Raw genomic sequence first — 24,357 nt, 5'->3', positions numbered from 1 at the left:
AGGTGAGTGAAGCGCGGCGCTGCAGCGAGCAACGCGGTGCTTTTAAATGGAAGTCTTCCTTCAGGAATGCTGGCGTGAAGATTCCAGATGCAGGTAAGAAGGTTGAAATAGTTATTGGTTTTCACCTTTCTCTTCTCTTATTCCCTTACAGGTGTTCCAGGTTCGAGATGGGCGTGGCTGGAGTCCAGGTGCAGGAGCAGACACGGTGAGCGTTCAGCTGCTGGGATGCAGAACAACGCGAAGCACTTGTGGCTGTCCGGGTGTGGCTTAAATAGCCTTGGAAAAAGTTCCAGGTGAGTATTCTTCCACAGCCCCACCCAAGTAACAAAATAGTTCCTTCAGAAAAATAGTCCCTCCTAAGCCTCATTTGGCTTGGTTCTTCATGCAGCATGGTCTGCTTCAGGTAAGTGCACCAAACACTTCCCTTTATGAGCCTGGCGCCTATGGGGCCAGGACTGATGTCCAACATGAGCCTGGCGCCAACAGCGCCAGGACAGAGTCCAAAGAGCCCCTATAAAGGGCCGCTGGGCTTTTACGTGATGCCTGCTCCCGGAGGTGCTGGGCCTGGCCTGGTGCTCCGGGGGTAGGCATCATGACAGCACTCCCCACCAAGGCCCCTCCCAAGGCCTTTTCCCCAGGAGGTTTCGGTTTGTTCGGGAAATTCCGATGGAACCTTTTTACTAGCCGAGGTGCATGTACGTGGTCGCTGGGTTCCCAAGATCTTTCCTGAGGCCCGTACCCCTTCCAGTCAATTAGATAGAAAAGTTTTGATTTTGAGATCTTAGAGTCCAAAATGTTCTTCACCTCGAATTCAGGCTCCCCATCTATCTGGATTGGTTCTGGTGGCTTTATTAATCTGGTTCCTGGTTGCACTGGTTTCAAAAGCGACACATGAAAGACGGGATGAATCCGCATGTTAGCTGGTAGATCTAGCTTGACTGCAACTGGGTTAATTATAGCTTTGATCGAGTAAGGGCCTAAATACCTTGGATTAAAAGTCCGAGGTCCCTTGAGTGATAAGTGTTTGGTAGCCAACCATACTTGATCCCCTATTTGGTATGGAGGCGCCTCCTTGCGATGCAGATCCGCATTCTTTTTGTATTTCTCTTTCGCATGTTGTAAGTGTGCAGTAGCATCCTTGAAGGCTTGAGTAATCGTAGAATGCAAATGGTCGACTGTGGGCATTTCGAGGCTCAAAGGTGAGACCAGGTCTGAAGTACGAGGGTGATGTCCATATAAGGTATATAAGGGGCTCTGACCAGTTCCAGAGTGTATCGAGTTATTGTATGCATATTCAGCCACCCATAAAATGTCCTTCCAATTACCCTCCGATTGGTGCAACATACATCGTAGATATTGTTCAAGGGTCTGGTTCGTTCTCTCCGTCTGACCATCGGTCTGTGGGTGGTGACTGGTTGAGAGTCTTATGTCGATTTGTGCCAGTTGACAACACTTTTTCCAAAAACGAGAAATGAACTTGCTTCCCCGATCGGAGATTAGTATGAATGGGAATCCATGCAGACGGATGACATTTTCGAGGAATTCCTTGGCAAGACCAAAAGCTGAAGGTAATCCTTTCAACGGAATAAAATGGGCCATCTTGGAAAATACAAGAGGGCAGGTCCGTGATAAAATCTAGTGACAAGGTGTGCCAAGGTGCTGGTGGAATGTCTAAGGGTTGAAGAAGACCAGCGGATTTTGTTTTTTGACCTTGTTTTGGGCGCAAACTCCACAAGACATCACGAAAGATTTAATATCCTTTCGCCAGGACGGCCACCAGAATTGTCGTTTAATTTTTTCCTCTGTTTTGGCAATGCCAGGATGTCCTTCCATCAGAGTATCGTGATGACGGGAAATAACCAGTTCTTGCAATTCCTTTTCTGGCAAAAATAAACGTCCTTGGAAGTAAGGTAAGCCATCGTTGATATAAAAGGCAGACCCCCTTTTGATCCAATCCTGCAAGGCTGAAGAGTCCAGGAATAGTTTTAGCCGTGCTTGAATGTCTTCAAGGGTTTGTAAAGTGGTTATCCCCAAGATTCTTTGTTCGGGAATTATCGGCACAGGTTCTGAGTTTGCGTCCATTTCTCCCATTCCAATTCGAGATAGCGCGTCCGCTTTGCCATTCTTACAGCCAGGACGGTAGGTGATTACAAAATCGAACTCAGCAAAGAATAAAGCCCATCGGAGCTGTCGTGAAGACTGAGCCTTGGCAGTTTTTAAATATTGTAAATTTCGGTGATCAGTGATCACGGTGATGGTATGCCTGGCGCCAAGAAGATAATGCCGCCAAGCCTTAAAGGCGGACTTAATGGCTAATAATTCCTTATCAGTGATTGCATAATTTATCTCCGGCGGCGAGAACTTTCTGGACCAAAATGCTACAGGGTGCAGTTGGTTGGTTTCGGGGTCTCTCTGAGACAGGACAGCTCCCATGGCTAAGCTGGATGCATCGGTTTCGACTATATATGGGAGATCAGGACGCGGATGTTTCAAAATAGGTGCAGACTTAAATTTAGTTTTTAATTCCTGAAAGGCCTGTTCAGCTTCCTTGGTCCATTCAAAACGTTTATTCTTCCGCAAGAGTGCAGTGATGGGTTGCACCACCCGTGAAAATTCTGGGATAAACCTGCGATAAAAATTGGCAAAACCAAGCATGCTTTGGACACCTTTCACCGAACTAGGTGATGGCCATTTGAGGATGGCATCCACTTTCCGTGGGTCCATTCGGACCCCTTTAGGTGTCAGGATGAATCCAAGAAATTCAACTTCGATGGTATGGAAAACGCATTTTTCCAGCTTTGCTAACAGTTTGTGCTGGCGCAATTTCTCAAGGACGGCCCTGACATGTTTTCTGTGATCAGATTCCGAAGAGGAGTACACCAGAATGTCATCGATTTACACGACAACACAGACGTCGATGAGTTCCCGAAGGACATCGTTCATGAAGAATTGGTAGGCAGCAGGCGCGTTGCACAACCCGAAAGGCATCACCTGGTATTCGAATAGTCCATATTTTGTACGGAAGGCCGTTTTCTATTCGTCGCCTTCTTTAACTCGTACCAGATAAGCCCCCCGGAGATCTAACTTGGTGTATATGCAAGTGTCCTTCACCTGGTCAAGGAGTTCAGGGATCAAAGGCAGAGGGTAACGATTTTTAACAGTTATCTGGTTCAATGCGCGGTAATCGATACAAGTTCTAAGGTCGCCTTCTTTTTTTGGCACGAAGAACAAAGCCGAGGATGCCGGAGACTTTGATGGGCGAATGAAACCATTGGCTAGGTATTGATCTAAATATTGTCTCAAATGCAGATTCTCCGGCTCAGTAAGGGCATAAATCCTGCTACAAGGGGGGTGTGCACCGGGCACCAGATCGATTTGGCAATCGTACTATCTGTGAGGAGGTAACGTGTTGGCCTGTTCCTTTTGGAAGACGTCCAGGAAGTCTTGGTATTCCGGAGGTAGTTGCATGGAGACAGAGGTTACTGATGCTAGACTGACCTTCAGATTTTCTGGGTAGCAGGTTCGTGCACACTCTGGAAAGGTTATTCTCTTCGCTCGCCAATCAATTCGAGGATTGTGTCTCCAACCAAGGGATTCCGAATATAACCTGAAACTGTGGAGCCTTGATTACATCAAACATAACTGCCTCCCGATGACCGTCCGGACCTACAAGTGTTACCTCAGCTGTGGAATGTGTTACCGGTCCAGAGGCAATTTCGGTTCCATCGACTGTGGTGATGACATCTTTGCTGGTTTTAGGACGCAGGGGGAAGGTTAATCCTGGAGACCAATTCACGATCCACGTAGTTTCCTATAGCCCCACTATCGATGTATGCCTTTATTGCATGCAACCACTTAGGCTGTTCCGGATCTACGAGGACCATTGGCACAGTGAAATGCGAGGTCTGAGAGTTCGTTTTCAAGCTCGGCAAGCGGACCCCTACGCTTGTCGGGCGGGGTCGTTTCCCGATAGAGGTTTCATGGATTTTTTCAGCGGCTCCTACCACCTTCCTGGGCGGCCTTGCCGGGCAATCTCGTAGAAAGTGTCCAGAGGATCCACAATAAAGACATAAGTGCATCTGCCGTCTTCTTTCACGTTCCTTTTGCGTTAAAGGTCCTTTAACTCCTCCGATTTGCATTGGCTCTGAGGCTTCAGCCCCCTTGAGGTTAGCGTGGGTCTTGACTAACACCCGGGTCTCATACTTGGACCGATCTGCTTTTCTGTTTTGCAGTCTGTGATCCAATTGGACCACTAAGTCTATATATTCAGAGCACTCTTGGGGCGGATTTACAACTTGGGCCAGGACATCTTTAAGTTCTCCGCGTAGACCTCGAAAAAATAACGTGAGTCTTTTATCCTCTGGCCACCCAGTTTCCACAATTAGTCTATTAAAGGTTGCAATGTAGGAAAGGAGGTCTTGATTGCCCTGTCGCAGAGATAGAAGTTCGTCATCTAGAGCCTGCCCCTGGGAGTGACGAGCAAATAACCTTTCCATGCTTGCTTGAAATCTTTGAAAATCACGAAGAATCGGGTCATCTTGAGTTACCAGTGGAACTGACCAATCGGCAGCACTGCCGCTGAGATATGACAATACAAAGGCTACCTTGGTCTGGTCATTAGGGAAGGCCCCAGGTCTGCACAGGAAATGCAAACGACACTGATTCATGAATACGGCGAATCGTTTGGGGTCCCCAGCAAAGCGTTCGGGTGGGGCCAGCGGCATGTTTCCAGGTAGATTCATCTGCACCGGGTTACTGGAAAGCACAGGAGCGGGGTTCCCTCCGGAACCGGGTAAAGGAGTTTGTCCAGTTTGACCTTGCAAAAGCTGTCTAGCCAGGTCATCAGCTCTTTCCTTTGTTACAATCACTTCCCTCCTGAGAGCATTAGTCTCTTGACGAGCGGCGTGTACTTCGGCCCGTAAGTCCCCCAGTAGTTGGGCCAACTGGTCAGTCTCGGAAGTTTCCATAGCGCCTGGGTGGGAATTTGTAGGAAGGCTTCGCGTTCTGTAACGCTCACCTGGCTCCCATGGAGGCGCTGATCTGGTCTGGGTTGCTGTGGCCTCTTCAAGCGTGATGCGCAGAATTCGGACCACCGATTGAACAGGACCCCCAAATCTTGCTTGTCTGGCCCGTAGGAATATCCTTCTGCAGATGAGAAAGGGGATTAACTGTCTGCTGAATAATGTGCTTGCTCCCCCCTTTCCCCCTTCGTTCTCCTCTGACTTCCTCCAAAACCCCCGGTTTAAGCTCACCTTATGGTTTGGAAGGATGAACTCTCCATCCTGCTTCTGGTGCAGGGGCGCGCGTTCGTCCAGTTACTTCACTGGTTTTCAGAATGGCGCTGGCAAATCCACTTGACTTTACTGAGCGATACGCCGTAAGTATGAAGATGCAAAAGTTCAAGTGTGAGCCTCCTTTTTATGTTGTCTTTTTCTATCCTTTATTTCAGGTGCAGAACAAAGGCGATGCGTTGAGGGGTTAAATCGCCGGGGTAAAATCAGGTGAGTCAGTGATGAGGGCGACCCCTCTAAATGTCTTTATAATTCCCCAGTAATGTCTTTTGTCCTTTCCCCATAGGGGCCGGGGTGCGGTACCTGCCAGAGATGTGGCGCCGACCCGAGATGTGGAATGGCTCACCAAGAATAGCCGGTAAGTAATATGGCTGAAAATCCGGCTTTCCTCTTGTGTTCCCTTGCTCACCTTTTGTCTCTTCTTCTCTCCCTTAGGTGCGGTGCAGAGATGTGGCGACCGGCACCGAGAGCCGCGATGGAGCCGGGCGACTAATCGGGAACGGGTGAGTGAAGCACGGCACTGCAGCGAGCAACGCGGTGCTTTTAAATGGAAGTCTTCCTTCGGGAATGCTGGCGTGAAGATTCCGGATGCAGGTAAGAAGGTTGAAATAGTTCTTGGTTTTCACCTTTCTCTTCTCTTATTCCCTTACAGGTGTTCCAGGTTCGAAGCGGGCGTGGCTGGAGTCCAGGTGCAGGAGCAGAGACGGTGAGCGTTCAGCTGCTGGGATGCAGAACAAAGCGAAGCACGTGTGGCTGTCCGGGTGTGGCTTAAATAGCCTTGGAAGAAGTTCCAGGTGAGTATTCTTCTACAGCCCCACCCAAGTAACAAAATAGTTCCTTCAGAAAAATAGTCCCTCCTAAGCCTCATTTGGTTTGGTTCTTCATGCAGCATGGTCTGCTTCAGGTAAGTGCACCAAACACTTCCCTTTATGAGCATGGCGCCAGGACTGATATCCAACATGAGCCTGGCGCCAACGGCACCAGGACAGAGTCCAAAGAGCCCCTATAAAGGGCCGCTGGGCTTTTACCCGGGGGCGTGATGCCTTGTCCCGGGGGTGCTGGGCCTGGCCTGGTGCTCCGGTGGTAGGCATCATGACACGGATCTGGCAAACCTGAGCGGGCTTAAAAGTCCTTTGAGGGCACCCCACCCGTGGGGGCCCAACACAAGGCCAAGCACCACGGGTCCGCTTCCTTTGGGGGTTGCCACTGGTGCGGGTCCGGCGACGATCAGGGTGCGAACATCATCTCCGTCTGCATCGGTCTCCAGCCACCCCTCTGGCTCTTCATCGGAAGTCAGCTACTCCGAGGAAACAGACTCCGGAGAAGGCCAAGCAGGGTACGGTGTCCGACCTACCCGCGAAGGAGAAGACCAAGCCAGACAAGGGGTCTGACCAGGCCTCAAAGGAGAAGGCCAAGCAGGACAAGGGAGCTGGCCTCTCTGTAAAGGCCCAGGTACACCAGGCCAAATCATTGTCCTCCATAGGGTTGGTGGCGTCACTCTCGAAGGCCGTAGGGTCGGACCCGGCCCATGGTACCCCAACAATGGCCAGGGTAGCTCTTCCTCCCAGGAAGGGAGGCTTCGAGCAAGCCAGTTGAGAAGACTCTGGAAAAGAGGATGCCGGCCCTCAGCCCGATACTGACCCCTCTGGACCTGAAGAAAAGGGATGGGTGTAGTCTCCTAGAAACTAACATTTCTTCGTCCGAGGATGAGATCACTTCCGTCCATGGTGACGAGGCCGACTAAGGGAACATCAGGGAATTGCCCTCCGGAGGCGACGACTATGATACTGTCCATGGGTACAACGAAGACCCCATCCAGCTGTCCCTATTCCACATGACAATCCAGCCATCCCTATTCCACAAGACGGAGCCTCTGGGCCCAATGTGCCTGCACCCCAGGTGCCATTGAAGGATCTTTCACTGGACATCCTTTCGACCCTCCACATGCTGGTGTCGGAGCTACAGAGCAGGATGCCGACGGGCCCTCTGCCCGCTCTACCGGCTCTGGCCACCCCGTTGACACCAGGGGAACCACTGACCAACAAGAGGGAGGAGGCATCCCCCACCTCCATAACACCCATGGCCACCCTCTCCACTGAGGGAGACGGAAACGGCGACGATGGGCATGGATGACAACGGTGGGATGGGAGACCCTTCGCCTCAGCCCAGAACTTCTGCGCCGGACGAATTTGGATCCTTCCATTCATTGATCGCCTGAGCATCTGAGCTTTTCCAGCTCTCACCAGAGGAAAAGGAAGGAAGGCTGCTTAAATCCGTGCCGGGTGGCGAAGAGGAAGACCATCCTCTTCGGTCCCGCTCCTAGATGATATTTGGGATGAATGGCTGGCTCTGCCGAGGAACCCCTCAACAGCCCCAGTGAAGAGAGACCGGTTGGAGAAGTAGTACAGGGTTCCGGACTCTGCACCCAAGCGCCTTCGGTCTCTAAACCGTCGCCGGACTCGTGGTCTCGGCGGACGCAAGAAAGAAGTCGTCGGGTTTGGCATCTTCTTCTTCCCCTCCAGACAACGAGGGGAAGAAATTTGATTCCATGGGTAGAAAGGTTATCTACTCGGTGGTGACGACGGTCAAGGCTGCCAACGCCCTCACAATCGTGAACCCACACCCTCACGGTGGCCTTGGACATCGCGGACACCCATTTCTGCCAGATGGGGAAGGGAGTAGTCTGCCTTCGCCAGCGTGGCTGGCTCAAAACCACCAACTTTAGACAGGAGGTCCAGGCGAGGGTCATGGGCATGCCCTTTAACGGGGGTAACCTGTTTGGAAAAGCGGTGGATGAATCACTCCAGGCCATAGAGACTGACACGGAGACTGCACATGCCCTGGGTACCCTGCAGCAACGTTGACAGTACTTTCTTTCCTCAGGAGGAAAGTCTTTGAGGTCTTCGAAGGATTTCGATGGGGGCTCATCCTCTTACCGCCAGCCCTCCTGCTCCTCGACCCAGGAAGCCAATAGGGTTCGCTCCAAGGCTTTCGGGGGCGGACGCCATCATCAAAGTCCGCAAGGCGGGCCTTCGACCTCCAAGCAAGACTGAACCCGGCCAAGACGTCGGGTGGGGGGGCCCCACCCATGCACCCCAGTGGGAGACTATCTCCACTGACCGTTGGGTGCTGGACGCTCTTGCCCACAGACGCACTCTGGAATTTCAACGAAAGTGTCCTCGTATACCAACGGTGGCCCGGCATTAGCTAAACATCCGTCAACTGCTGTTGGAGGTCCAGGCCATGTTACCGAAAGGGGTGATCGAGCTGGTCCCACAGCAATTCCGGGGCTCCGGAGTCTACTCCAGATAATTTCGCATAAGAAAGGAGACCTAGGGCTGGAGGCCCATTCTCGACCTTCGGCGACTAAACTACATCAAGTCCCAGAAGTTCCGGATGGTCACTCTATAGCACATGCTCAGGCCAACTGGAGGAGGGAGACTTTCTGTCGTTGGATCTGGAGGACGCTTACTTCCACGTCCATATACACGCAAAGCATCGCAAGTTCCTGTACTTCGTTGTCCAGGGGCAGCATTACCAGTTCAAGGCGCTCCCTTTCGGACTGAAGTCAGCGGCCAGTCTTCGCCAAAAGCCTGGCTCCGTTGACGACCCATCGGTGACTACAGGGGATCTACGTGTACCCATATCTGGACGACTGGCTCGTCCGGGCCAAGTCAAAGGAAATAATTGTCAATCGCACGGCACAGACTGTCCAGCTGCTGCAAACCTGGGGTTCATAGTGAATTATGCAAAGACCAGGTTGACTCCATTGCAGGAAGCTCTATTCCTGGGATCCAGATTCGACACAGAGGAGAGGATATCAGCCATCCTACGCAAAGTGCAACAGCTTTTGGCACTGAAGATCGCCATGGTGCGGACCATCAAGTTGCTGCTTGTCATGATGTCATCGTGCATATACTTGATTCGGCTCTGCAGACTGCGGATGCATCCGCTCCAGGAGTTACTAGACGATCGTTGGGTCCAGGTATCCGGATGTTTCCAGGACAGAATTGCGCTCAATGAGTTCCGTCGAGCGATAAGGTGGTGGGGCGTGCGCTCTAACATCGCCAGAGGCACAGATTTCCAGAGCCCCCCGTACCAGGAAACCATAACGATGGACACTTCTCTGAAAGGCTGGGGAGCCCACACCGGGCGTCTTCACGACAGAGGCCTCTGGCGGCCGGAAGAGTAGATGCTACATATCAAAGTTCTGGAACTAAGAGCAGTGTTTTGAGCCCTCTGGTCGTTTCTACCGTCCCTCTAGGGCAACGTGGTGAGGGACTTCACAGACAATACTACTGCAATGTTTTACATCAGGAAGCAGGGGGGCACCAGATCCCCAGCGCTCTCCAAGGACGCACAGGACTTGTGGCACGGGAGTAAAGAACACTGTCGCAGACACTCTCAGCAGGGAGCTACGCTCTTGCCATGAGTGGGAGCTGCGGCAGGATCATGTTCAGACTGCTCCTCAAGTGGGGCAATTCCCAGAGGGAGCTATTTGTGACGGCGACAAATACCAAGTGCCAGAGGTTCGCCAGCAGTCTCCCCCAGCCGGTGAGCATGGACGCATTCTCCTTCCCTTGGGACAGCCTGTTCTTGTACGCGTTCCCTCCGTTGCTGCTGTTACAAGTCATCAGTCAACTCCGACAGTACCTTTGCAGGATAATCCTCGTCACACAAGCGTGGCCGAGGCAGATCTGGTACCCAGACTTTCTCAGCCTGTCTGCAACGCTGCCAATCAAGCTGTTATTGGTAGCAGATCTTCTTGCCAGAGAAGGTGGTGCGGTTCTGCTCCATGACCCTGGATCGCTGAACCTGAAGGCCTGGCTCCGGCTGTCCTGATAACTTGGCAGGCTTAGTTCCCTCTCCTGTCAAGTACTGCCACGAGAAAGAGAAAGTTGGACTTCTGATTTCCCACTATTTCGTCTTGAGTCCTCGACCCTGTTTTCCCATCTTTGTGGGATAAACCTGGTAAGTACTGTGACAAAGAGGCAGTTATTTTAAATCCTTATCCCCATACAGGGTTTCTGCCTCCTGCGTTCCTCTGCCTCTACCGGTCCCAGCGCGTCGCCTGTTGCATTCTGGACTTGTAGGCCCTCTGGCTGGTTCTTTTTGGGCTCTGGCTTCTCTTTGGTCCGTGGCGCGGTGTTCTAAGCATCTAGGTGCCTGTCTCCCCTCGGTGTCTGGCTCTGCCATCTTCCAGACAATGTAGGCGCTACCCTTGCTTGGTGCACCTCTATCCTTCAGCCCGGCTTCTCCTGGACTCGGTCTGCGCCACTGGGTATAGCAGCTCCAGTATCCTTTTGATGTTCGGAGCAGAGTGCCAAGATGGCGTCCCCTTTGCAGTTCCTGGGCTTCACGACTGCCGTCTTGGTTGGCTGCTGCTCCCAGTCTTGTGACCCTTCTTTAGTTTTCGTGACTGTTAGGAAGCCACACCTCTGCAGAAGGCTATACTGCTCTGGTTCTCTCTGGGCCTCATTCGATATGCTTCTGATGTTCTTCCTTGTCTCAGTACTGGTGTTATTGGGGTCTTTCCCTTCTTCGTCCCAGTAGATAGAAGATTAACGTCCACTGCCTTACAGCAGTACATGGCTTTGGTCACAAAGTTATTCTATGGAAAAGAGGCTAGGGTATGCAACCTTTCTATTGGGGCCATACCCTAGATGGTCGTCTTTGTCCCCAGAGGGCGAGTCTCTCGCCATGAGACCCACCCGCTGAGTGCGACCTCCAGGGGGACTGTCGGGGAGAAGCCTCACTTCCCTGGCCACATGGGAAGGGGCTCCCTCTTGGGAAGAAGTGACATCTAAGGATTAGTCACACCACCCATTGACTGCCCCAGGCCATGCTACTTCCTATGGCAGTTCCCACCCGGTGTGTGCCACTCCCAAAACACAACCTTATGTGAATTCTTTGAGCTTGCTTTACTCAAGCCTTACCATCAAACTTTACACTTAAAGTGCCTCCCATTGTTTTTCAAAGCAGTCTTCTGAGAGTTCATGACTTAATTGGGGCTAAAGCGCTATTGGTGTAATGAAAATGTCTTAACCAGACTATCAATACAGGGAAACTGTTTTCTTTTTGTCTTTTACGTTGTAGCTGTGCAATGGGGATACCTTTTGTATCACCCTAGCTGTTTACACATGAGATTTCCGTTGATTTAATATGTGCCTAAAGACAAGCCGGTGGCAGCTGATCCATTTGACTTTTTTTGCATTATTTTAAGTATGCTCATTTGGTGGTGTGTGGTGGCCAGGAAGGAGGTGGGGGACTGTCTAGTCCCACTCCACATCTGTGGAGTCTGTCTGGGGCAAATGTGAAAGCAGTAGTGTCCCTAATTGGACACCAACGGGCTGTTTGAATGGTGCAGATCCTTACCACTGGTGGGCTTGCTTCCAGCTCGGATTTTGGATAAGAGGACGACTTCTACAGCCATTTCTTCAGATCATCGTTGGATCAAAGAATCACTTGAAGAGCAGTCTGCTGAAGCTCTGAAGACTCCTCCAGGAGCTCAGCATCCCGTCTAGCAAAAGCCCTGCTCCTTTGCCTGATCTCCAAAGACCTGGAGCAGTGCGTCAACCCTTGGTCTAGTGGGACCAACTAGTCTAGATCTCTTCTCAAGGATCCTTCCCTTCTGAGCTTTCGGAAGTGTCACTGGACTGCCCAGGCTACTTGTGGACTACTTTGCCAGAAGTGTCGCTGTTCCACGTTCAAGCCAGAAACTTTGGTGTTTGCCAGTTTGTGACACAAGTAACCTTCTCACCGAATGTTGGCATCCCAGCATCAAGGGATCCTGTCCTGGAGCAGCTTCTGTGAACACGACTAGGATGCCGCCTACGTCACCTGGAACATGCATTTCTCCAACCTGTGAAGTGTCCTGCAGAGGTCTGCATGAGTTTCTTGCATTTCTTCATCGACCAAGGTTGCATCTTGCAACTGCACCCGTCCAGAAAAATCCTCGAACCCTCATCTTCTGGGCATATCTGACCAGAACCAACGGCAGGAAAACGAGCCCCCAGACGATCCACAGTAATCTGGGAAAATCTGAGCAAGCAGGGTAAGTAAACGCAGAATAACTGTCACCCCAACCCCCCTGGACTCCGTAGGACATTGGGATAAAGTCCCTTTGTCTTCTGCTTCCATTCCTTTTTTGATAGTCTATCCTGGGTAGAGTATCCTGAAATATAAGAAAAACATTTACATTGGTAAAATGGTTGAACTTTTTGAACTATCGCCAACACAAGTAAACTAGAACATACCTGCAGAGGCACCCTTCTGGTGAGAAACTTTGTGGCTCTTGTGACTTTTGGGCACAAGGCCCTATTCTTCTTAGGGTTTGGACTTCTTAAGTTAGGTTATTGACTTGTGATTTGGTCCCACCAGTCATTGCATCTTTCTTCTTAACTGCTTTGCTGATGTATTTATGAACCTATGGTTAATGTATATTTCGAATGGATTATGTCCTCCTACGTATTCCACATCTTTGACATGTAATGTCCACAGCTGTGCACTTCGGAAACTTTTTTAGCAGAGGGTGTCCTGCGTCGATGACGTCGGGTCGATGTCCCTCGAAGGCATCCGCCGAGGGCGACGTCACTGGATGTTATAAATAGGACGCATGGCGCCCTGCAGCCTCAGTTCTGTTTTTTTCCGCGAATGTGTTGCTTCGTGAAACTCGGTGTGCCTCGTGTGTTCATCATTGAGATGTCTTTTTCTTCAACCCCTCCGACTCTGCGGTCTGGCTTCAAGACCTGCCAGGACTGCAAGTTGAAAATGCCGATCACCGACCCACATCGCATTTGTGTTGCTTGGGCGAGTCGCACGACACCGGCGACTGTTCGAAATGCCAGTCGCTGACTGCCAAGGCCTTGCAGAAGGGGAAACTCCAGGTAGGTAGGGGTTCTAAGCCCAGCAAGTCCCGAAAATCCAAGTCAAAGTCCAAAAGGGTGTCCACCGACGACTCGAAGGGCGACTCTTTGTCGGATGGAGGCCCGGGGTTCTCGGTCCCGGAGTGGTTCCCCCATTCTTCTCCTTTGTTGCGGCATTCGCGGAAGCGCCATCACTGGTCTCCTTCCCAGTCCTCCTTGGAGGTGGGAGCCGCAAGCAAAAGGGGCATGCCCGACGAAGTCTTCGACTCCGGAGGAATGGGCTGCCCGACGGCTGGACCCAGAAGAGCATGGCCTTGAAATCGACCAACTCCACTTGTGCCTTGTCAAGGTTCTCACACACTCTGTGGAACTGTTTCTTTAGCGGCTGAGCATATTCCCGAGGGGGAAGAAAGGGATGGGTTCCTTGCTCTCGGGCAAGACTGCAAGGATGCCATGTGTGAATCCCTTCAGTCGGGTTGGATATGGCCGACAGTGTTAGCCAATCCATGGCTGCGAGCACCGTGATACGCAGATTTGCTTGGTTGCGGAAGTCTGGTTTTGCTCCAGATGTGTAGGCCCGTATTCTCAACATGCCCTTTAATGGCACGCATTTGTTTGGCAGCAAGGCTGACTAGAGCCTTGAGAGGTTGCAGACCTCATAGCTGCGGCTAAATCTTTAAGCGCAGCTGTGCGTCAACCTCCGCCTTTTCGTCCTATGGGACAGCAGTGGAGGCAGGAGTTTCTTTTCGTTACTACTCCTCCTCTGGTAGAACGAGAGGGGCTGCCAGTCAAAAGGGACAGCGAAAAAGTACCAGTTATGGTCGGGGAAATCGTGGTGCAAAAGCTGCTCAGGCAGCTGCCTCTTTGCCTTCAGGCACTGCCGCAGCTGCTTCCAAACAGTCATGAGTCCATGTCCCATGGTTCGCCGTTTGGGGGCAGACTGTCTCAGCATATCGAAGAAGAGCGAGCCATTATTTCAGATGCGTGGGTTCTGGATACCATAGCCCATGGCTACTGCCTTCCCTTCCTTCAGCGGCCTCACGACAATCCACCGGGGAAACCTTTTGAAGCTTCCGGATCCGCTCCTTGCGCAGGAAATCCTAACCCTGCTGGAGAAAGGCGCTATTGAACTTGTACCTGTAGCGGAGAGGAACAAGGGATGGTATTCCCTTTATTTTTTGATCCCGAAGAAACAAGGGGGATTTAGACCCATCGTGGACTTGCGTTGGTTGAACAAACTTCTCAGGAAGGACATGTTCAAGATGATTACTCTTTCTCAAGTCCTACAGGCCCTTGAACTTCAGGATTGGTTGGTGTCACTGGACCTACAGGATGCTTACTTTCATATGCCGATTCATCCCAAGCACAGAAAGTACCCGAGGTTTGCGGCTGGCGACCCACACTTTGTCTCGGGTCCTGCCATTCGGATTGGCCTCCGCCTGAGGGTCTTCAACACGCTAATGGTGGCGGTGGCAGCGTACCTCGGGTGAGTAGGGTGGGGGCGGGGGTTTCGCATCTACCCATACCTGGACGACTGGCTGATCCTGAATTTCAAGAAGTCGAATCGGACACCTTCCCAACAGCCCCAGTACATCGGGGCTGTGTTGGACACGTCCTTGGGGAAGTGCTCACCTCCTAAGGTAAGGGCTCATCACATTGTGCAGATGGTGGACAAGTTCCAACATGTCCAGAGTCTCCCGGCTTTCAAATTCTTAAGGTTGCTCGGCCTCGTGCCATCCTGCATTTTTCTGGTGCCAGAGGGCCAGGCTGTGGATGAGATCCCTGCAATGGGTTCTCAAGATGCAGTGGTCACAGTTCTCAGGCAAGATGTCGGATCTCGTTCAGATTCCACTCTCGGTCTCCCAGGATCTTCTGTGGTGTGCCAACGAAGGGAACCTGATGAGGGGGGGGGAACTGTTTTGGCAAACATGTCCGGTGGTGATCATGCCAACGATTTGACATCCAGCGGTCGTTGGTCTCCGTCAGAGTTCAAACTCCACATCAATCTGTTAGAGGCGAGGGCCATCAGGCTAGTCCTGAAGGCTATTCTGCCTTCTGTATGGGGGAAGAGTGTCCTGATCATGACGGACAACACAGTGGCCATGCATAACCTCAACAAAAAAGTGGGGGTAGGGTCACTCCCGTTGTGCAGAGAGGCAATGCAGCTCTGGTTCTGGGCCATCCAGCAGGGAATTTCGATCTCAGCAGTTCATCTGGCCGGAGACGAACATGCAGCGGTGGACGCTCTGAGCAGGCAGAGCACGATCTCTCACGAGTGGGAGTTGGCTTGGAACGTCCTTCAGGAGATCTTCGCCCTTTGGGGAACCCTGCAAGTGGATCTCTTCGCCACCAGTGTCAACCGGAATTGCGAGAGATTCTGCTGAAGGGAATTTCCTCCAAAAGGAGCCTTAGGAGACGCATTTGTGGTGGATTGGTCTTTCCTCCAGTCCCCGTCATTCCTCAAGTGTTGCAGAGGTTACGGAGTTTCGGTTCCCACATGATCCTCATTGCTCCGGATTGGGCCAGGAGAGCGTGGTACCCAGACCTTCTAGAAATGTCCATCTGCCCTCCACAGTCTTCCCTACCGAGAGGACCTGCTCTCACGCGAGGATTTGGGACGGACGGACGGACGCTCCATCCAGAGGTCAAGAGACTCCACCTTCACGCTTGGTATCTGAAAGGTTGAGGTATCAGGATTGGGACCTCCCGGATGACATGGAGGTGTTGCTTTCGGCCAGGTGGCCTGCAACAAAATCTCTGTACCGTTAGCGTAATTTCTCCGACTGGTACAGAGGTCACAATGTTGATCCTTTTCAGTGCTCCATTCCTGTGGTTTTGTCTTTCTTACTTTCTTTGGCCTACAGGGGCCTTCAAGTGGGTACCATTAAGGGTTACCAGGCGGCACTGTCTATCTTTAAGCGCTCGTCTGAAGAATGTTCTTACTTTAAGATTCATGTGATTTCTCAGTTTCTTAAAGGACTGACTAATGTATTCCTGCCGTCCCCTTTCCAGGTGCCGGTTTGGGACTTGAATTTGGTTTTGAAATTTCTCATGGGTGCTCTGTTGGAACCTTTGCACTCCTGACCTTTTGAGATTACTTTCCTTCAAGATTGTGTTCTTGGTTGCGGTTACTTCCGCTCGCAGAGTGAGTGAATTGCAAACACTTTCATCTAAGCCAACCTTTACTGTGTTTCACAAGGACAGGGTTGTACTGCGGGTACGTCCCTCTTTTCTACCTAAGGTAGTATCTGAATATCATTTGAGTCAAAAGGTGGTTCTTCCATCTTTCTACCCTCCTTCTCATCCTAAGGAAGAGGAGCGACTCCATCGGTTGGATCCTAGGAGAGCTCTGAGCTTTACATTTCTAGATTGTCCAGGGTCACAGTGGATGATCAACTCTTTGTAGGATATGCTGGACACCGATTGGGCCAGGCTGTTACCAATCAGACCTTGTCCAGGGAGATTATCCTCACCATTACGGAGTATTACCTATTGGCGTTTAAGGACCCTCCTGAAGGGTTGTGAGCTCATTCCACTAGGGGTGTGGCTACTTCCACAGCCCTCCAGCGTGGGGTTCCTATTAGGAATATTTGTGATGCAGCTACATGGGCTTCAATCCACACCTTTGTTAAACATTACTCCATGGATACAATCCATGGTCAGGATATGGCCTTTGGAAAGACAGTTCTTTATTCTGCAATCTGATTGGGTACTCAATTCCTTTCCCTCCTCCATTTACTGGTACTGCTTTGGGAGTCTGTCAAAGATGTGGAATATGTTGGAGGACACAATCCATTCGAAAAACAAGTTACCAACTGGTAACGTTCTTTCGATTGGATGTTCCTCCAACGTATTCCACATCGCCCTCCCAGCCTGCCCTCTGGAGAATTTCCTGTGTGATAGCAGCTTATGTTTCCGCAAGGCTATGTGCAGTCAAGCAGGCATGAGACTGGTGCCACACGTTCTGAGGGAAAAAACTTAAACTGCGGCTGCACGCCCTGTGCATCCTATTTATAACATTCGGTGACATCGCCCTCGACGGAGGACTTCGAGGGCCATCGACCCAACGTCATTGACGCAGGACGCCCTCTGCTGAAAAAGTTTCCGAAGTGCAGAGCTGTGGACATTACATGTCAAAGATGTGGAATATGTTGGAGGAACATCCAGTCGAAAAAACGTTACCAGTTGGTAAGTAACTTGTTGATTTGTATCGTAGAGTATTGTGCAATAATACTACCTGTTGGATTAATTTTTCATTGTGTTCAGAAGGCCGACAATGGATGACTGTTTTATATTTAGTCTAAATTGAATTATTGTCCCATACTGTGTGGACCAGGGGACCCCTGCCCCACACAATTTCCTGAGAAAAAGCCTGGATTGCTCATCCATGTACCTTGATTGAGTTTTGGTAAATCTGAGTTGCCTGTTCACTATAACTAGGTTGGCCACCTAAAATCTGTACACCAGGCCATATTCTAGAAATCCATCTTGACCTTGTCACACAATCTCATAAAATATTTCTGAGGCTTGTGGATCTGCTTAGAATCACATGCTTTGCATAGGTCGTCATCTAATGGTATGCGCAGAGTATTGCATGACTTGTTTTTCTAAAGCCGGAAAGGGACATCACCTGGGCTTGTTTGCAATACTATCCTTAGTATGACGTCTAAAGTACCCATGGTCCTTCACGCATCGAAGTCCCTCAGATTGTTTTTTTCCACCATAGTGGGCGGTCGCGATTTGCGGAGGACGTTGCTTGTAACCTTTATTTCTTATCACTTATTATTATCACATTCGATGACTAGCGCAGTTCTTTCTTCTCGACATTGTTTCAATGAGCGAAGATTACCACTGAGAGACTCCTTGACGACTGCTGTTGCGGCTTTGGCCTACCTCATGCCTTGGCCTTACAGTAGGGAGTGAGGGCGGGTCGTCGCATTCCACGTGTCCTTTGGGAGAATGCCTACTTTTTCACTTCCCCTCTTTTCTACTTACACTTTACAATTTTCCATTATCATGGATAACACTCCTTTTAAATTCTGCTGCTTTCTAGCTTTATCGACAAAAGGCTCTTAAAGACCAGTGTACTAAACGTTTGGTGGACCATGCCATGCATGCCGAAGCTGCTGTAGAGGTGCCAGCAGGCTCTGAAGAGTCGGAGGAGGAGGCATTTAGCGCACAGTGATTCCTAAAATGAAACTGATGCAGCAGCTTCCCCAGTGCTGGTCCACTTTTCCCCCCCTACCCCAGTCCGAACGGTATGCTGGTGGCATCGCTATGGAGACCACACCTGTCGACAGTAACACATAGACATTAAAACATGGGGAATCTCACTCTTTATCGAGAGATAAACACACAACCCCAAGCCTTTCGACAAACATTAATTGAAGCATGACCACGCGGACCAGAAACGCTCCTCCAGCGGTTCTGCCTAGACGCAATCCTCTGCGCCCACACCTTGTGCACGCCATGACAGCACGTTGAGCGAAAAAACATCTGTACATATAAAACAGGGTGCAAGTTTCTATTGCCCACTCCTCAAAAATGTATGCCGAAACAGATCCCTGTTGACATTACTACTACTCAAACCAGCGAGCATGCATCGACGGACAAACAACTGTTGAAGCGCACACATTCCCAAATTTTGCCGAAAACCCATAGGTCACTGAACAAATCAAATTACCCAGAAGCCTAGTCTCCTTTGTCTCGGGCTTTAGTTTACAGCCCACATCATGGAGAAAGGTAGGGCACTAGAGCTAGTGCAGGTACTGGGGGGGCGAGGTTTGGACCCATGTAGTCCAGGAATGTCTAGCTCCAGCCTCAATCCTAAAATTGATCCTAAAACTGCACTTTGAGACGTCCTTACCCTGAGTCAGATGGCAAAATCGGTGTGGGACACCTGTGGCAGCAAGCAGGCAATAACTCAGAGAAAAACAATGCCTGCACGACCTACACTGCAGAGTGCCAGCTCGGGAGAAGGAGGCAAGATGGTGGAGAGCCCAAGCGCTGGCAGGTTGCAGGCTCGCTAGCTTGCTAGCTGCGCAAAGCGACATGACTTGTGAGGGGGGTGCAGGTGGAGCGGCCAGGCCAAAACATACTCGGGTGACGATCAAGAGAGGAAGCTCGCCATTGATATGCTGCCTTGCAGCACGCATATGAGGGATGCAGCCAGCGGATAACGAACGGAGGCGGAGGAGCAGCTGCAGGCGGAATCCACACCTGAGACAGCATCGAGGCTTGCCACTCCAGATAGAAGCAAATGATGACTGACTGCGGTTTGTTGGCTCGAAACACACTGGGCCGGAGCAGTAAGTGAAGGGAGGAACACAGGGGCCATGGCGGTCAGACTCACCAAGACACGAACACTAAATGGCAGAGGGAGAGCACTTGGGGAAACATTAGCAGGAGGGTGGAGCGGAGACCTGAATTGAGACAGATCGTAGCGTTGTCATACGCTGTGGTGCATAATATTGCAAGCATCGCGGCGACGGGCATATAAAAACTAGATAAGTGATCCTACATCTACTCTGCCGGTGACACCCTACAGAGTCTTTAGAAGCCACAAGTAGATAGGAGAAATTACACCTGGCGGGGGAAGACCATCACTTTCTCCAGACAGTGCGCATGGGCCAGCCCACCTGTATGGACCAGCCCACCTGTATGGACCAGCCCACCTGTATGGACCAGCCCACCTGTATGGACCTGCAAATTAAAGAAGTCAAAATACTCACCATTAAGCGCAGGCGAAAGCAGGAGCACGGAATAGCCTAGGAGACCATCCCTGAGCGTTGCAAGAGGGATCACGGGGTGAGAGCAACTTGAAGGAGACCTAGGTGAAGGACTAGGCGAGTGAAATTGCGACATAGAGGGGCAAACACCTACGACCTTTGGAACTCTGGCAGGGATGCCCTCCCAAATAAAACCAGAAGGGGGCAATTATGGACGACTCCTCTGCGCAAATGAAAGCAAAGGAGTTGGTGCCCAAAATGAAACGGCACAGCAGATGGCTGGGGAGCCCCAAGAGGATCCACAGGAATCTAGGATATTGGCGGCAATCCTAGACCTTAAATACATAATTGCAGGGTACAATTGATGCAGTGGGCATAGATCTGCAGCGCCTATGCCAAGACGCTCGCTCGTTGGCGGGAAGAGTGACCACCATGGAGTCTACCTTTAAAGAATTGGTCCCAACTGTGGCGGACCCTACAGTGCAGCTGCAGAAATTGGAGGCCAGCATTGCTGCACTGGAAGCCAGGATAGAGGATGCCGAAGGAAGGTCCCATAGGAACAATGTTTGGTTACTTGGACTGCTGGAGGGAATTGAAGGCCGTGACCCGGCAAACTATGTTGAAACCCTTCTGCTGCAAGAAAGTGGGCCACAGAAGCTATCACAAGGTTTCGTAGTGGAGAGGAACCACAGATCCCTACAGCAAATGCCCCTAACAGGCTCTTACCCTAGACCAGTCATCACAAGAATATTAAACTTTAGAGACAGGGTGGTGGTTCTTCGCTTTTCTAGAGATGGTGGGACCATTGCAAGAGAAGCTGCAATTGCCATTTACCCAGATTATACCCCATTGGTCCAACAAAGACAGAAAGGCGAGCAAAGACGCCACTAGATGGTGTTTGGACGACCCCTTACCAGGCGTTTTCATTGGCCAGCTTGTTGCTGGCTCATGACCTGATACCAAATGGCTGGGCACTGCCCAGGAGGTACGCGTGCACCTGAACAGATTTACACTGTTGGGCGCTGTTTACCCTCAAGGTTTGAGGAGGAGTTTTGTTTTGTTTGTTGGTTGCTTTGAGCTCAAACAGGATATGCAGCAAGGTGCGAAGGGTAAAGTCAGCTTTGTGAGGCAACTGGGATATGATCAATGCAGGTGGCATGGCTGGGTAGGGGTGGGTAGTTCCCAATGGAAAATGGCTGGTCAGGCAATTGTGAACTCCAAACTAGCCGAAGGGAGGAGGGAACTGAATGGAGAGAGAGAGGTGACTATTAAAAACCAACGTGTCTCGGTTAAACATTTTGTCCTGGAATATTAGGGGGCTGGAATCTTATATAAAAAGAAATCAGCTGAGGTCTCACCTCAGGAGCAAATGGATATCCATGGCCTTATTGCAGTGTCTGTGGGAGGGGTGGGATATGGCTCCACATGTTCCCAGTTTGCAAGAGGGGTCCTAATATGGGTAGATAAAACGGTCCCGTTATGAGTACCAAAGGTTGTGACGGATGCTGAGGGCAGATGTCATTTTTTTTGGGTATTTAGGCCAAAGGGCAGTCTGTATAGCAAACTCATACTTTCTTAATACTGGCATCCCGGTATATTTGCAGACTTTTAGCAGTAAGCTTGTTATGAGGAGTGATTCAGTGCTTTTATGGGGCTGGGATTTCAATTGTGTGCACAATGCTCTTTTTAGATAAGCGGTGCCTCCTTGCGGAGGCCCCCCTAGCGCTGTGGCAGCATTGGGTGCAGTTTTGTCAGAATTAGCCCTTGTGGATGTCTGGCGGCAACTTCACGCAGGTGTTAAGGTATATTCATTCTACTCGCCCCAGCATGATTTACATACAAGGATTGACTATATATTTGTGGACTCAGAAAGTTTTGGGGAATATATTAGTGTGAAGTATGCGTGCCGCAGTGTCGGATCACTCTCCTCTGACAGTTACGTGAGAAACTGGATGTCTTAGGCCCCCGGTTGCACCTTAGCATCTCCCTGCAACTGCATTGAATAAGGTGTTTGCAGATTTACTACACAACTATCGACCAGTACTTGGATATAAATGTTGGGAGCGTGAACAGCTGGGGTACTGTGCGGGAAGCACTGAAGGTGGTAATACGGGGAGAGACCATCTCTAAGGTGGGTGGGATCCGTATACAACTGAGGAGGAACCTTGAGGCATTGGAAGATGAGGCCACAAGACTAGAATCCCAGTCGCCAGGGGCAGACTATTCTGAACACACACTTGCACCTATCTACTAGACCCATCAGATCTACCTACCTACATTGCCTAAAAATACCCAAGTATAAACTGAAAATGGCAGGGGGGGTCAAGCTTTCCTGTATTAGCAGCCAAATGCTGGAACTCCTTGCCCACCGCCATTAGAGCCAAACCCTCTTTCTGGACTTTTAGATCCAAGGTGAAAGACTGCTCCTTTTCTAGCCTCTCCCGCTCATTGACCACTATGTAACATGGTCCAACTGACTTGTCAATACTATGTAATTGCAATTGTAACATTTTTTTTCTTGCTTTGTTTTCTCTATGTAACTGTAACGGTATAATTTTCTTTGTAACTGTAACATTTTTCTTATGTTTAAGCATTCAGATGCCTCAGGTGCGCTCTACAAGTAATAAACCAAACCAAGTGCGTGTGCAATGTGCCCATGCCTGGGGTAGGTTATCGAAATTTGACTAGGAGGCAAAATTGGAGCAAGCGCATAAAGATGGGGATAAACCTGGGAGGCTGTTGGCTTGGCTGTGCAGACAGGAGGACCCCAGGGTAATAACACTGCTGCTTAAAGATGAGTGGGGCCCCATGGTGGTCCCAGGTGGCAACAAATGACATTTTTAAGTAATTCTACACTCTGCTGTATATCCATGATCCACCAGTACCCGAGGGAGAGATTGATAGCGCCCTTGAGCAGATTTGCCAACTGCACCTAACAGAAATACAGGCCCTGGAACTAGATCAACCTGTTAAAGTAGCAGCGGTGCAAGATGCGATTGTTCCGGTAAAGCCCCAGGCGGTGATGGCCCGCCATCTTGAGTTCTACAAGGCATACAACTTTGTTGTCAACGCCATTATTGAGAGTATATGAAGAGGCGTCTGAAAGTGGCATTCTCCCGCTGGGAATGAGGGAGACATTGGTGACGCTGATGTTTAAGCCCGGGAAACGGGCAGAATGTTATGATTCTCATTGCCCATTGGCATTGCTGAATTATGATGCTAAAATACTGACTGTACTGGCTCGCTGGCAGCGCAGGATAATAGCTACTGTAATACACCCAGATCAGACCGGGTTTGTCCTGGGCTGTAGTACATCCCTAAACCTACCTAGGTTGCAGTATGGGATACATCGCACCAACGGGCGCAAAGAACATCTACTAGTGGCTGCACTAGATGCTATATAAGCCTTTGACTTAGTGTTTTGGTAATGGATATATGTGGTGCTAAAGGGATTTGGGGAATCTTTTTTACGCTGGGTCAAGCTACTCTACACCAACCCAGTGGCGAGGTTGAAATCTGGGAAGTGCATTTCAGGATTGTGGGATATACAAAGGGGTACTCAACAGTGATGCCCTCAGTCGCTCCTGCTTTAGAGACTGGCTTTGGAGCCGATTGCGATATATCTGAGGCAGGAATATTTGGGTCGGGCATAATGATTGATGACAGACGCCTTATCTCATTGTATGCAGACGATGTATTGCTATACCTGTGTGAACCAACACACAATCTTCCCATCATGTCTTAGCAAGGCTGACGGGATAAGGTTTAGCATGCAAACATCCTGCATATTTCCACTGGCGGGACTTAGAGGAGGAGTTAGATCGCCCTGACCTGGGGCTGAAGTGGGAAGGGAATACCTTTTAAGTATCTGGGTATACAAATGGCGCATATCCCGAAGGACACTCTCTCGCTTACAACACAGTGAGAGTATTGGGTGGAGAACGGCGTTCCATTTGGGCACGCTTGCCCTTCTCTCAAGAGAAGAGTTTCCATAATGAGGATGCTGTATGCATTCTGTTTGCCACTATATAGAACTGGGTTTCTTTCGACAGTTGGAGGGGATCCTTGGGGATTTCTTGTGAGGGAATGGTCGTCGGAGGATTGCATTAAGAACATCATACTTACCATACCAGGAAGAGGGTGGGGGGGTCTAGCTTCCACAATTTGAATGGTACTATCTGGCTGCACAGTTATGATTGGTGCTGAAGTGGTTATCTGATGAGGCTACTGTGGAAACTGACTTGCTACAACAGGTGGTGAAGCCGAGCAGGCTTAAAGAATGCTTGTGGGTTCCAGCGCATGTATGGACTCCCAATGTTTGCTGCTACAGCTGGGCAGGATGGTATGGGCAGGACCTTAAAGACGATACGCTCATTGCACCCATATGCAAGGAATACACTCAGGGTGGCATATGCCTGCTCTTCCCGAGAGGACCTTAAGGAGGCCAGAACTTGGGAAAGACATGGGGTCTGT

At 50.4% G+C, this 24,357-nt stretch overlaps 1 protein-coding gene across 1 annotated transcript in view; it reads left to right on the top strand.

The window, feature by feature from the left end:
- The window catches only part of PPP1R12C (protein phosphatase 1 regulatory subunit 12C), a 1,339,157-nt gene that overhangs the window by 1,078,395 nt on the left and 236,405 nt on the right, over nt 1-24,357 (top strand). The gene's annotated exons all lie outside the window — the stretch shown is intronic.

Source organism: Ambystoma mexicanum, chromosome 1q, assembly GCF_040938575.1.
Source record: "Ambystoma mexicanum isolate Mex_15411 chromosome 1q, UKY_AmexF1_1, whole genome shotgun sequence".
Lineage (NCBI taxonomy): Eukaryota > Metazoa > Chordata > Amphibia > Caudata > Ambystomatidae > Ambystoma > Ambystoma mexicanum.
The sequence above is the reverse complement of the archived record's forward strand: the minus strand, read 5'-3'. Positions and strand labels throughout refer to the sequence as shown.